The following is a 13,266-nucleotide window of genomic DNA, read 5'->3' as shown; positions in this document are numbered from 1 at the left end:
ATGATTTTTTAAAAGTCAGATTCAAGGCCAAAAAATAGGTTAGAGTCAGGCTGCTCAGCAGGTATTAGGGCAATATTGACAGTTTTTAGTAGGAAATGGCATGCTAATAACCACCGATATTTATTAAAGGTGGACTAAATGTCAGGGGGAAATCATTTTATGAGCATTTTCTCATTCAATCCTCTCAACAATTCTAGATCATAGCCACTATTATTATTATTACCCAAAATACATATAAGGAAATAGGAAATCAGAGTGGTGAAGTGACTACATGAATTAGCTCACTCTAGATTTGGGACTCTCAACTCTGCTAGCTTGTGTTGTCTGAAAAATCAGAATTGCCCTGTGGAAGGAAAACTCCAGCCATCAATCCTTAGTGCAATCCAGTAAAAAGAAGAGCGAGAAGAGACAAACGAACAATCTTCCTCTGTGGGGTAATTTAAGGTAACCACTTGGGGGGTGACCTTGGACATGCAGGAGGGGAGTAAAACAAAAGATTTCATTAGCAAGTCTAAAAAACACAAGGCTCAGAAAGCATAAGGAAAAGGAAGAATCAGTGATAATCTTAAAAACTGGGGGTTCTACCATTTGAAGTAACTCTGTAAGTTCTTTGTGCAAAGTAATAGGCAAATACTGATGATCTAGGACCCTTTTAAAAATATTTTGTTTCTCAGATATCACCTAAGTATCTATGAAAGATGCAAAATATTCTAAAAATTGAGTAGGTCATAAAATCTATTTTAATCACTAGTATCAGCCTTACAACTTCAAATAAATATTGACAGAGTGGTTCTAATAATTCTGTGAGGAGCAACACATATTGATCCTTTTGAAATTAAAAAATCATGTTTTAACTTTTATCTTGGAGGTTTATTTGAAACACATTTGATTCCTTTTGAAGTACTACGTTTATGCTTTGGACATGGGGGGAAAAGACCCATAAATTTCTCATGGTTTCTTTTCTCAGCTATACTCACCTGCTGTGCTGGGCCACACAGAGCTCAGGGAGAAAGAATTCTGGTTTCTGAATAATGTACCCAATGCTGCTGACAGTTAAGGGCTTGTAAATTTTCTGCTCTTTCTGCACTTGAAATAGGGCAGAGCACCAAGGGAGGAAATTTTACAGTAGAACAGAAATGAAAGCAAGAATTGGGCATCCTGAAGCAAAGGTAAAGAAAATGGCCTTCTTGCTTCAATGTGTACTTACTATATAAATAAGTAACTCCATAAAAATCAAGCCATTTTGCCTTTTGTCACTACTTCAAAAGAGGAAGAATATATCAGTAAGCTCTTCAATTTCTAGGAATATTAGAGAATAAAGAAACATTAAATCACTTCTCCGAAGTCAATTCCTACTCCTTGTTGTGCTATAAGGGCACACACAGCCTTATCTTTCTACTGTGGAGCAGCATAGCAGGTTTGAACTAATGACCCTCCTGTTCAGCAGAGCAATAGCCATCTTAATTTTTATCCCTGTGTTGATCTAAGGGGATAACTATACATTTTAAGGTAATAAACCATTCATTTCAAAAACAATATATCCATGGAATTTCTATATTAATGTTATGCAAAATTAACAATTGCGTAAAATATTGTCTAACTTTCAGGGACTTTTCTCTTGCAAAAACTAACAGTAGATATAAACAAACTTAAAATATTCAGTTGACTCAAAAAGAAAGGTCTATTGATTAAAATATGGTATTTTTAATATAAGGAGTTGTTTTAAAAGTTGTTCCTGGAAAATAGAATTTTGGTCAACATTTGACTAAATTAAAATCACATTATTGCTTTTAAGTTACTATCTCTTTTTTGAGGAAGTGATCCCATGAATACTCACTTGCTCCAATAATAAGATATATGTGCAAAATGGCCACTGCAAGATTTTTAAAATACTTTTAAAGTAGAGAAAACGTAACTGTTTACTTAAGAGAGGACTATTTAAATCATCTTTATGTATGCTGCTGAAAATCATAAGGCCATTAAAACGAAGGCTGATATGAGAAGACTTCTAAGTGAATTATTAAGTGGTGAAAAAGCAAGGTGCAGAATGACTCATGCAGGGGAAAGATGAGGCTTTGTACTCCCATAAAGATTTACGGTCTGTGGTCATTACAAAATCTCCTGTCAACTTGGGAAGGGGTGGAGTCTAGCCTGTCAATCAGGTTGCAGCTTGATGGCCTCACTTAGGAGGCACGCGTGGAGATAAATAGCTCACTGGAGGCCAGATTGTGAGACACTCCTGCTGTGAGACATTCCTGCTGACAAGTGACAAAGAGCTATGCTGATAGAGCCCTGGAGCTGGAGCTGGAGGAACCATGTGGAGTCCCACCCACACCACTGCTGAGATGCTTCAGACACCACCAGTATCAACATATGGGGTAATATCAGACTTATGGACTTGATCTGGACTGGGCTAGGATTTTTCTCAATATACAATTACTCTTTTATATAAAGCTCTTTCTTATACACATATCAGTGTACACGAATTTGTTTCTCTAGTCAACCCGGACTAACACACAGTTTAGAATTCCACAGGGACAGTTCTATTCGGCCCTATAGAGCCACTAGAAGCCAGAGTTGACTGGATGGTGGTGAGGTTTAATAGGAAGATACAGTTTGTCAGTTGCTGTCAGATGCTGTCAAGGTGCCTCCATCTCATAACAGCCCTAAGTGCAACAGAGAAAACACTGCCTGGATTTTTGTCATCTGCAGTCATTGCTATATTGGTGCCCATTGTTGAAGCTACTATGTCAATCTGTCCTGTAGCGAGGGCACTTGGATTATAAGAAGAAAAATTATTGAAAATAAATTTAGGAAAAATCAATCACATTATGAAAGTATGTGAATTGGAAATTTAAAACCTTTGAGACAATGTTAAAAACATTCAATACTGTGTCAAAATGTAAGAGCAAAGACAAATAAATAAGACCTAAAGCATAGAGAAATTGCTAAAAATAATCCAATCTGGCTGCCATTGAATTGATTGTAGCTCATAGTTGGAATTAACTCTATGTCTACTTACCTAGGTGGGAGCCCTGATGGCATAGTGGTTATTATGAGTTGAGCTGTAATTCATAAGGTCAGAAGTTTGAAACCACCAGCAGCTCCTCAGGAAAAAGATGGGACTTTCTACTCCTGTAAAAGTTACAGTCAAACGAAGAGGGAAGGAGAGAAAGTGGAACACATCCTGGCCCACCAAGCCCCTAGGACGATATTTCTGCTCAGAGCAGCTAGTGTACAGAGTTCTGTTCATCAGATCCCACAAATCAAGAGAAGCCCGACTTGCACCAGACTGGACTTTCCCATTTCTGCAATTGTGTAAGCCACTTATTGGCATACATCTCTTTCTACATACAACACATACAGGCGTCACTGGTTTCGCTTCTCCGGAGAACCCAAGATGACATAGTTAATCATAGAATAAAATGTGATAATATACTTATTGTGTTTGTTTTTCTGTAGAGAAATCAGCAGCACTTATACACACAGATAGAAATAATTTTATAAAAAGAAAGTGGCTCACACAGTTGTGAAAGCAGTTTAATTCCACTATGACTCAAGTCCATGGATCAGATGGTCTGCTGGAGCTGATAAACCAGGAATCAGGAAGACAGCAGACTGGAGAAGGCAGAGGCAGAGGCAGATGAACCCAAGCAGCAAGTCAAGGCTCAGAGCTTTTCTTGATGTGCATAGCTGTTAAGGCTGACAAACCAGGAAGCAAGAAGATGAACCAGGCAGTAAGCAAGGCTCGTGGCTGCACAATTGAATGAATTCAAGGTCTTCAGGCAATATAGAAGGTCACTGTGGTGGTTACATAATCTTGTGTCAATTTGAGGATATTAAGAGTGAAGAACTGGAGTCTAGCATGTCAATCAGGTCAGAGCCTGATGATGCCCCTTTTGGGCATGCCTTCTCATGAGGATTCTGGGAACTCTCTTTATTTCTTCCTAGAGGTGGGCCACACTCTGTCTCTCCCTTCATCTCCCTGTGGACAAGTCATGGGGAGTTACGCTGAGACCTGAGTGAGCCATGCAGTGGAGACCTGCAGAGACAGCCCTGTGATGCTTCCACTGCCATTGGATCCACAAGATTTTTCACTAACCGATGTGTGGTTTTCCTGCATTCAGCATCACTGAGAGTGGCAATGTGAGTCTGAAGAGGAATTTATGGACTAGTAACAGACATATGGGCTAATATCAGACTTATGGATTTGATCTGGACTGGGCTGGGATTTTTTTCAATATACACTTGCTCTTTGATATAAATATCTCTTAGACACATATGAATCTCTCCGGATTTGTTTCTCTAGTCAATCTGGCCTAACTGGCTTGGGGGACAATATGACAGGTCAATGAGCCAGATACAGAATCCAGACCAGCAAAAAGAGAACTAATATTCTCCACAGGGTCAACAGTTTTCAGTGTATATTTAAGAGTAGTCCACACTTCTCATTGAAATCTTTCCCATTGCCTCAGGTCTGTGACACTCCACCCTAATCTCCTCATATTTGTTTGGCTGCTCACAGTAGATCCCATCATGAAGCTGATTATATTATAGTAGATCATATGATGGAGGAGGCTCCAATTACTAAACTAAGAATTCTATCCCAGCCAAGTTGACACAGTACATACGAGGGCGGTAAACACCTCCCACCACCACCAAAAAAAATACACCATAATTTATTTTTCAAGGCTACGTATTTAATTTTTTTTAGCCAAACAACCTTCTCACCTTCAAAGTACTTTATATTACACGTAATAAATTTGTCAAATCTGAGATTCCATTCTTGAAAACTCATCTGTGTGGATGGCTGACAGCACCCCCCTCGATTTTTTTCTAAACCTCTCCTATGTCAAACTGTTGTTCTTTCATGTCCATCTTCATTCACGGAAACAAAAAGAAGTCGTACTGAGCAAGGTCAGGTGAGTAAGTACATGAGGCAAGGGAGGCATGCTGTTTTTTGTCAAAATCTGGCACACTGAGATGGCTGTGTGAGCAGGTGCATTGTTGTGGTGGCAAAACCACTTCTCCGTCTGCCACAAAGCAGGCCATTTTTTGTCACACACTGTTATGCAATCTTTTCAGGACCTCTAAATAGAAAGTTTGATTAACAGTCCAATCTGGTGGAATGAACTTAAATGCACTATCCCCCTCACATCAAAATGAAAAAGAGCATCGGTTTTGTTTTGGGGACCCCCTCATAATTATCACACTCATAAATTGCAAAATGTAATATATCTTAGCTTACAGTAGGAAAAACACACTCAGCATATCTCAAACTGAAAGAACTGAAGAAAAAAATTCAAGCCTCAAATTGCAATATTGAAAGATTCTACGGGGAAAAATATTGAACAATGAAAGAAGTTTCAAAAGAAGCTAGAACGAATACACAGAGTTTTTGTACATAACACAACCACTCACCATTAAACCATTTTAGGAAGTAGCTTATAATCAAGAAGAAATGGTATTAAAATAAGAAGTCCAAACTGTACTAGAGGTATTAGCCAAAGGTGAGGCTCCAAGAATTGATGGAATACTAATTAAATGTTTTCACATGCTTATGCAGTATTGGAATCACTCACTCATCTATGCCAAGAAATGGAAGACAACCACCTGGCCAATGGACTGAAAGGGATGCATACTTGTACCTATCCCAATGACAGGTGACTCAACACAATGTGAAAACTATAGAACATTATTATTGACATCACGTGCAAGGAACATGTTGCCGAAGATCATTCAACAATGGTTGCAGCACTACATCGACAGGAAGACAGAAAGTCAGCCTGGATCCAGAAGAGGATGTGAAACAGAAGATATCACCGCTGTGTTAGTCTGGATAGACTAGAGAAACAAATTCATAGCCACTCATATGTATATAAGAAAAGGGGTTATATACAAGAGCAATTAAATATTGAGAAAACAAACAAGCCCAGTCCAGATCAAATCCATAAGTCGGATATTAGCCCATATGTCGAAACTAGTCCATAATGCCTCTTTAGATTCATACAGCCATGCAATGATGTGAAATGCAGGAAGATCACAGGCCAGTGGGTGGAAAGTCTTGAGAATCCAGTGGCATTGTAAGCATCTCAGCACTGGCAAGGGTCTCCATGTGACTCTTCCGGGTCCAGAGCTCTGGCTATAGCTCCATGTGTCTTCTCAACAGGAATGTCTCGCAGGGAGTGAGGGTGTGTCCCACCTTCAATGAAATATTTATCTCCTTTGTGGCTCCAAATGAGGCCATCGAGCTGCGACCAGATTGACATGCTAAACTCCACCCCTTCACTCTTAAGTCTCAAATTGACAACAGATTATGTAGCTACCACAGTAAAGAAAACCAAGATCCTCACAACTGGACCAATGGGTAACATCATGATGGATGGAGGGAAAAGTTGTCAAGGATTTCATCCGCTTGCATCTCCAATTAATGCTCATGGAAGCAGCAGTCAAGAGATCAAATGATGCACTGTATGGAGTAAATCTGCCATACAAGACTTCTTTAATGTGCTAAAGGTCAAGGATGCTACTTTAAGGCCTATGAGTTGGAACTGACTTGATGGCACCTAACAACAACAGCTCATTGAATTGCAACATTATTAGTAACTGTGGCAGTTACATTATTTCATGTCATCTTGATGACATATAAAAGCGGAGGGGTGGTATTCAACCTGTCAATCAGGTCCCAGCCTGCTGGTGCCTCCTTGTGGGCATGGCCTTCTCATAAGGAGTGCCCAGGGCACCTCCCCCTTTCTCTGCCTTCACCTTCCTGCTGGCTGACCCTAATTGCTGCCATGCATCCACCACCATTGGATCCACATGACTCTGCACACACCAACCTGTGATCTTCCAGCATTCTGCCTCATTGCATGTGGCTGTGGGAATGTGAAGAGGGACTTAGGGACTTCAGTTAGAATGGGCTGGGATGTTTTCTGGATACATAATTACTTTTTAAGGGAAAATTCTTTCTTACACATATGTGAGTGTCACTGGACACTTTGTTTTGTTTTGTTTTGTTATGTGGATAAGAAAGAGGTTTATATACAAGAACAGTTGAATATTGAGAAAACATCCCAGCCCAGTGCCTTTGGTCTCTAGTCAACCCAGCCTAACACACTAACATGATGAGCAGAAGCCTTTAAAATGTTTGCTCCTTCGGTTCTTTCAATTACTAATTCATTCTTAAGAAAGCTACCATTAGTAACTTCTCAAATGCCAACCCATACAGTATAGCAGCTAGAACACCACAGCATTTGACAAGATCATCGACTATAAAAACAACAGTGTATGCTTGCAGCAGCATGTGCAGGCAGACAAAACTATGTGTTCTCAAGCATCACAATAATTGGGTCATACAGCTGTGACCAGCGTGCATTACAAGGTTCAAAAAGTAAATTGGCAGAGTTTTAGCATTATGTGCATTGGTTAAGCACTTGGTTGCTAACCAAAAAGTCAGTGGTTCTAACTGACCAGCTGCTCCATTGGAGAAAGATGTGGCAGTCTGCTTCCATAAAGATTTCAGTCTTGGAAACCCTATAGGGTACCTGTACTCTGTTCAATGAGGTCAGTCAGAGGTTGAATTTGACTTACAGAAAATTGTTTGGTTTTTGTTTAACGTAGGTATATTGATACATGTAAGTTGGTTTTTAAAAACTGCTTTTATTGTTACAACTACTGAAAGAGAAATTGTCTTAAATAGAATACATTTACACTGAAACACTGCTGTCACACCCCATTAGTGGAACCACTGCACAGTTCATCTGTGTAATGAGTTGAATTGTGACCCCAAAATGTTATGTTGACATCTCAACCCACTACCTTATTTGGAAATAGAATCTGTGTTAGATTGGATCTCTCTCAAGAAGCAAAACCAGAGATGCTTGTAGGTGTATGTATTTGGAAAGAGATTCATATCAAGGGATGACTTACACAATTGTAGAAGTAGGTAAGTCCAGTCAAGTTCAAGTCAGGCTTCTCCTGACTCTTGTAGCTACAGAAGCTGATGAATAGGAAGCAGGATGATGAAGTAGGAAGGTCACAGACTGGTGGATGCAAACGTAAATGGGTCCGAGATCTGGTAAATGAATCAAAGGTCAGCAGTGTGCTGATGGCTCCTGGGATCAGCAGGTGATACAACAGGAGATCTGCAAAACAGATGCAGGATTCAGATCCAGCAGAAGGTAAAGTGGCAAGAGAGAGCTTGATTCTGCTTAGGGTCTCTCTCTTATAGAAAAGGGCACACCCCCAGTGAGCTGTCATCTGGTAGTGACCTGATTGATAGGTTGTGGTCTACACCTACACGAGTGTCTAGTTGACATAAACTCTAACCATCACAGGATCTTTGAAGATAAGATTAGTTAAATTAACAAGAATCTTACTGGAGTAGGGTCACCTCTATTCCAATATGACTGGTGTCAAGAAAAGAGAACAGATACAGGCAGAGATATGAGGGAAGACTTCCATGTGAAGATATGGAAGAGACGGGAATGCATGTATAAACCAAAGAATCTTAAAGATTACCAAGAACCACTAGAAACTAGGAAGTGGCAAGGCTCTTTCCCTAGACTCTTGAGGGAAAACGAGATCCTGTGAATGCCATAATCTCAGACTGTTAGCCTCCGGAAGTATAAAATAATGAATTTTTATTGTTTTAAACCATCCAATATGTGATGCTTTGCTATGGTAGTCCTAGGAAATGGATCCAATCTGTTATAGTATAACATGTGAGCATATGTCTTTTCCTCTTTCCATTTCACCTATACTAGAACTTTTTATTGTGGACATAACCAATATCATTCTCTGCCAAGTTTATTTGACTCATCTCAACCTCAAATGATCAGAGCAGAATTGTGGTACATAGAGTATTCAACACCTGTTTTTCTGGAATTGATCACTAGGTCTATCTTTCAAGGTATCTCTGAGTAGATTCAATCTTTCCATTGGCAGGCCAGTACAGTAACAGTTTGCAACACCTAGGGATTCCATTGATAAAACATAGATCACCTAACATATTTTAAGACTGCTATAAATAAGCTTCTAAAGTTTGGAGAACATCTGATTTCTCTATAGCGTCTAAGATATTTTAAATAATAATGAAGATAAGTACAAATCAATATCCATCCCTGCCAAATATAGGCTGAGTTGAATTTTGTTCAATGTGCACTTATCGATCACCTAATTTTACCTTGCAATATAGCAAAGAGTTATTAGAGAAGGTAGGTTGGATATAAAAACAGTCTATCCATAAACAATTTACAAGCTCAGGAGTAAATTTACAAAATAAATATAATAAAAGGGAAAATGGCAGATTCCAAATAAAAATATAGTATGTGGTACATACAAGTCACAGGGGCTTTGGAGATTGATATTTCTGTATGGAGAGGGAGTTAAAGGGGAGGAGACAAAATGAGCCAAATCTAAACTGGGGATAGATATTGAAGATCAAGGAAGACTTCACAAAGGGACGCTGCATAAAAATATATAAACATGAGGATTGGGAAACAATATCAAGGAACAGTGAAACAATTTTGTAAAGATGTGATAAAGGGTCAGTACATGCAGGGAAAGGACTTCCCCCACTGTGTGAAATACTCAGGTTGATATTAATTGAATTATTCCTATGATTGCTATCGTGTTCAAGAATGTGTCTTTCCAATAGGAATAACAAAGCTATCTCAAAGTTAATGCCCTAAAACAGAAATATAGATCTATCTGTTCATTTCTAAGCCCATCACCCCTTGACAGTCCTATGTTTTAAATTAAGAATTGCATTAGAAACGATGCTGTTTGATTTTTTGTTAACATTGGATTTCCAAATGAGATAAATGAGGTAGAGGTGGCTAAAATATAAAAATATAAGAAAGAAAAGGCATTTTCTTTATTTCCCTTTTTCCTGCTTTGAGAAAATTTGCTAAAAACCAACTCCTGGATTATTGTTAGAGGCAGCGTATACTACATGTGATGGGATGAATTATTTAATATGGCCCTCTAAGTATATAGTGTATCGGGTTGGGTGGGGCCATGCAAATGGGGTGCTTGTTCCCACCAAGGGAATTGGACAGCTTGTTTCTAAAGCACATAAAGGGTGGGGAAACTGTGATGGTATGGCAAAGTGAAATTGCTTGATATGGCTCTTCTATCAGTCTTTGTAATTTCCACCTAATGACTGGGTGGGCATACAAAAATAAAGTGTAGAGAACATTAACTTGGGGATTGTCCAATTCTGCCATTCTGTTGTGTTTAAAAGTAAGTCATCTCAAAAGCAGGAAGAATCCCATGACCAGCAAGCAATAAGAGCTTCCAACAGAGAGCATGCACGATCCCTATCTAGAGTGGTGGGTTTCCACAGCATCAAGATTGAGACAGAGCAAAGGAGCAGCACCAAGATCCTGAGGCAAAACATATGTCTTTCTGGCCCAAGGAACAAGGCAGAGGGCACAGGGATGTGTTGCTTAGAGGCTGAACACCAGAGAGGAATTTTAGGGACAAGAAAGAGACATGTTTGCTGGTGTGGCTGAGAAGAGGCACTGCTGTAAACAAGAAAACTGTATCTTCAATGTTTTTCTTATCTTGACTTGTGGTAACCTGTTAATGTCTCTCCTTGTTAGTCTGGGTACATTAGAGGAACAAATCCACAGAAACTCATGTATAAGAAGAGTTTTATATAAAGGGTAAGTGCACATCAAGAAAACATCCCAACCCAGTGCTGTCCAAGCCCACAAGTCCAACATTAGCCCTTATGTCTGACACCGATCCACAAAGTCCTTCTCCATCTCACAAAACACATGAAATGATGCCAACTGCAGGAGGAAGGCAGAATCAGTGAATGTGTAAGCATCTCAGTGAATGTGTAAGCAGGGGTCTCCACATGGGTGCTGCAGCACCCAGGGCTGCATTGGGGTAGGTCCATGTGGCTTCTCCTTGGGGAGAAGTGAGGAGGTGAGGTGAGCCTTGCAGGAGGTGAGCCTTGCCAGTTGAAGCAGAGAAGTGGCTAAGGCAACTGCATCCTGGTCCAACCATCAGAAAGCAAGAGACCGAAGAACTAGAAAGGCGAGGCTCACACAGCCATTTATCTCTCTGCCCTTCAATTAGCCCCGCATGTATTTATCAGCCAGGTTGGCATAATAAACATTAACTATCCCACTAACAAATCCTACAATTGTTAATATTGTTTTGAGTTCCATGGGGTCATTGCAACAACTTATCAAATCCAGCAGAAAACTAGAATGTCTTTGAAGGGATGGTGAGTGTCTGTTTAGGGTAAAGAAGAATGTCTACTTTTGCCTCATAGGAATCAACCTGGGGCAGATATGGAGTTGGGCTCCCCTCCCCACCTAGTGAAGCCAAGAGAGGTTAGCTATGGCCTCATCACCCACATTATTTCCTTATATACATAGTAGTTATGTTTCGACTTGACTGGGTCGTGATTTTCAATGGTTTGATGATTATGTAATTTGGTGGTTATATAAGGATGTGAGCACCCTCTATTTTGTGATCTAATGTAATTACTCTTCATTTTGTGCCTTTATGCCTGTGGTTATGTTCCCAGTTGGGAGTGAGTTGTCTATTATGTTAATGAGGCAGGATTAGAGAGGAATGTATCTGTAATCACTGCCTTGCTAGAAGATGTGACTCTAGCCACCACCCTTATACTAGTTATCACATGTCACATGCTTGCACCACCTTGCTCAAGTAAGAGGAATTTCTTTGAGAATATGGTCCGTACCTAGTACATATGAATGATCGGCAAAGTTCTCTCTCTTGCTCTGGATCCTGCATCTTGTTATCATCTGATTCATGGTTCTTGGAACTTGAGCCATCAGCCTATCATCTGACTTGATTCATGAGCTTCCGTAGCCTGGTGAGCTTGTAGTCTGTGGTCCGACTTTAGGGCCCCAGGTAAAAAATGGCCATGCTTCCTCTAAGTAGGCACTCCTCATGTGTCATTCTGTCCACCTGGATGATACTCTTCCTTCACAGGAAGCCAGAGCACCACAGCACAGCTAGACATATTGTAAATTCATCCTGCTCCTTCCTCTTATCTGCATAGCATTGACCTAATAAGGAGTCTAGAGTTTCAGGTATGAGTTTTGGGCTTATTCCCATCATGTTGTCACTGGATTCTGGTAACCCTCCTCAAACTATAAAATAATCCTTTAGAATGACGCCTCCTAAGAGGAAATGTGCCTGTCCAGCTGGTCACTGCTGGAAGCAATACCACCTCCTGGTCTGTAAACCCCCAATGAAGACAGACAGATATTTCTCAATAGGTTCCAGGGCAGTTCTACCTTGTGGTACCTGTGTATAGAGGAGAGGTTGAGTCCAAACCCCGGCCTGTCTGCTTGCATTCCTCAGCCCTTGCAACTATGTGAGTCAGGAGAAGCCTCCAGGATGAAGCCTGACTCATGCAGGAATTTGGATTTGCCAACCCCACAGGAGTCAGCTCCTTCATGGCTTGTGTGTTATGTGAAGTATTTCTGCAAATTATGTCCAAATTAAGTCCAAGACTGCGACGGAGAGAGCTGAAGGAAAGGGGGCTAGCTGATGTTAGAGATGATGGAGTAGAACAGTTTGGAAGCACTGGGCATTTGGGATATTTTAAAATTTCACCTCTTAGGAAGCAACTTTAACTTGCTCCTCCTAAAAGAAATTATTCACGCACTGATCACTTATCCTTTAGAATATTTTATGCTTTTATTTCACCATTATCTTCACCTTGGTTGATTTAGAACTGTGGATAACTGAAGGACTATTAAAAGCGTCCTCCTTTAAATGTCACCACTTTCTTATTCATAGTTGGTATTTTCTTTTACAGAATAACATTTTTTAATAATCCACATGGGCAACAAAATTATCCCTCCTTCAATGTATCTTCTGTACTATCTTCTGCCGGAGAAAATCGCGAGGACTAAAACCAGTCCTCTTAGCGCGCGGATTCAATGTTTCCAGTTTTTGTTTTGGAAACATTTCAGTCTGTGGCATAGCACCTGCCTGATGTCTCAAACACTTTGTTTCATTCCTCTGGCCGCTCCTCTCCAGGCTGGTTAAAATGTCTGCCTTGGAAAAGCCCCGCGTGTTGCATTTCACCGGTGGCAGCATTTTCATCAGACGCGGGCTCTCAGACTCGTGGGGTGCTTTGGACGGAACTGGTGGCCGGCCAGCCCGATCCAGTCTCCACCTCCGAGAACCCCGCACGGCGGTCTGGGGCTGGCCGGGCGGGCGAGCGGCGGCCTCCCGGGCGGCGCGGATCCCACGCCCAGGCCCGTC

The sequence above is a fragment of the Echinops telfairi genome, unplaced genomic scaffold (genome assembly GCF_000313985.2).
Source record: "Echinops telfairi isolate 266 unplaced genomic scaffold, ASM31398v2 ScPeMD7_3533;HRSCAF=4204_0, whole genome shotgun sequence".
NCBI classification, from domain to species: domain Eukaryota; kingdom Metazoa; phylum Chordata; class Mammalia; order Afrosoricida; family Tenrecidae; genus Echinops; species Echinops telfairi.
The sequence above is the reverse complement of the archived record's forward strand: the minus strand, read 5'-3'. Positions refer to the sequence as shown.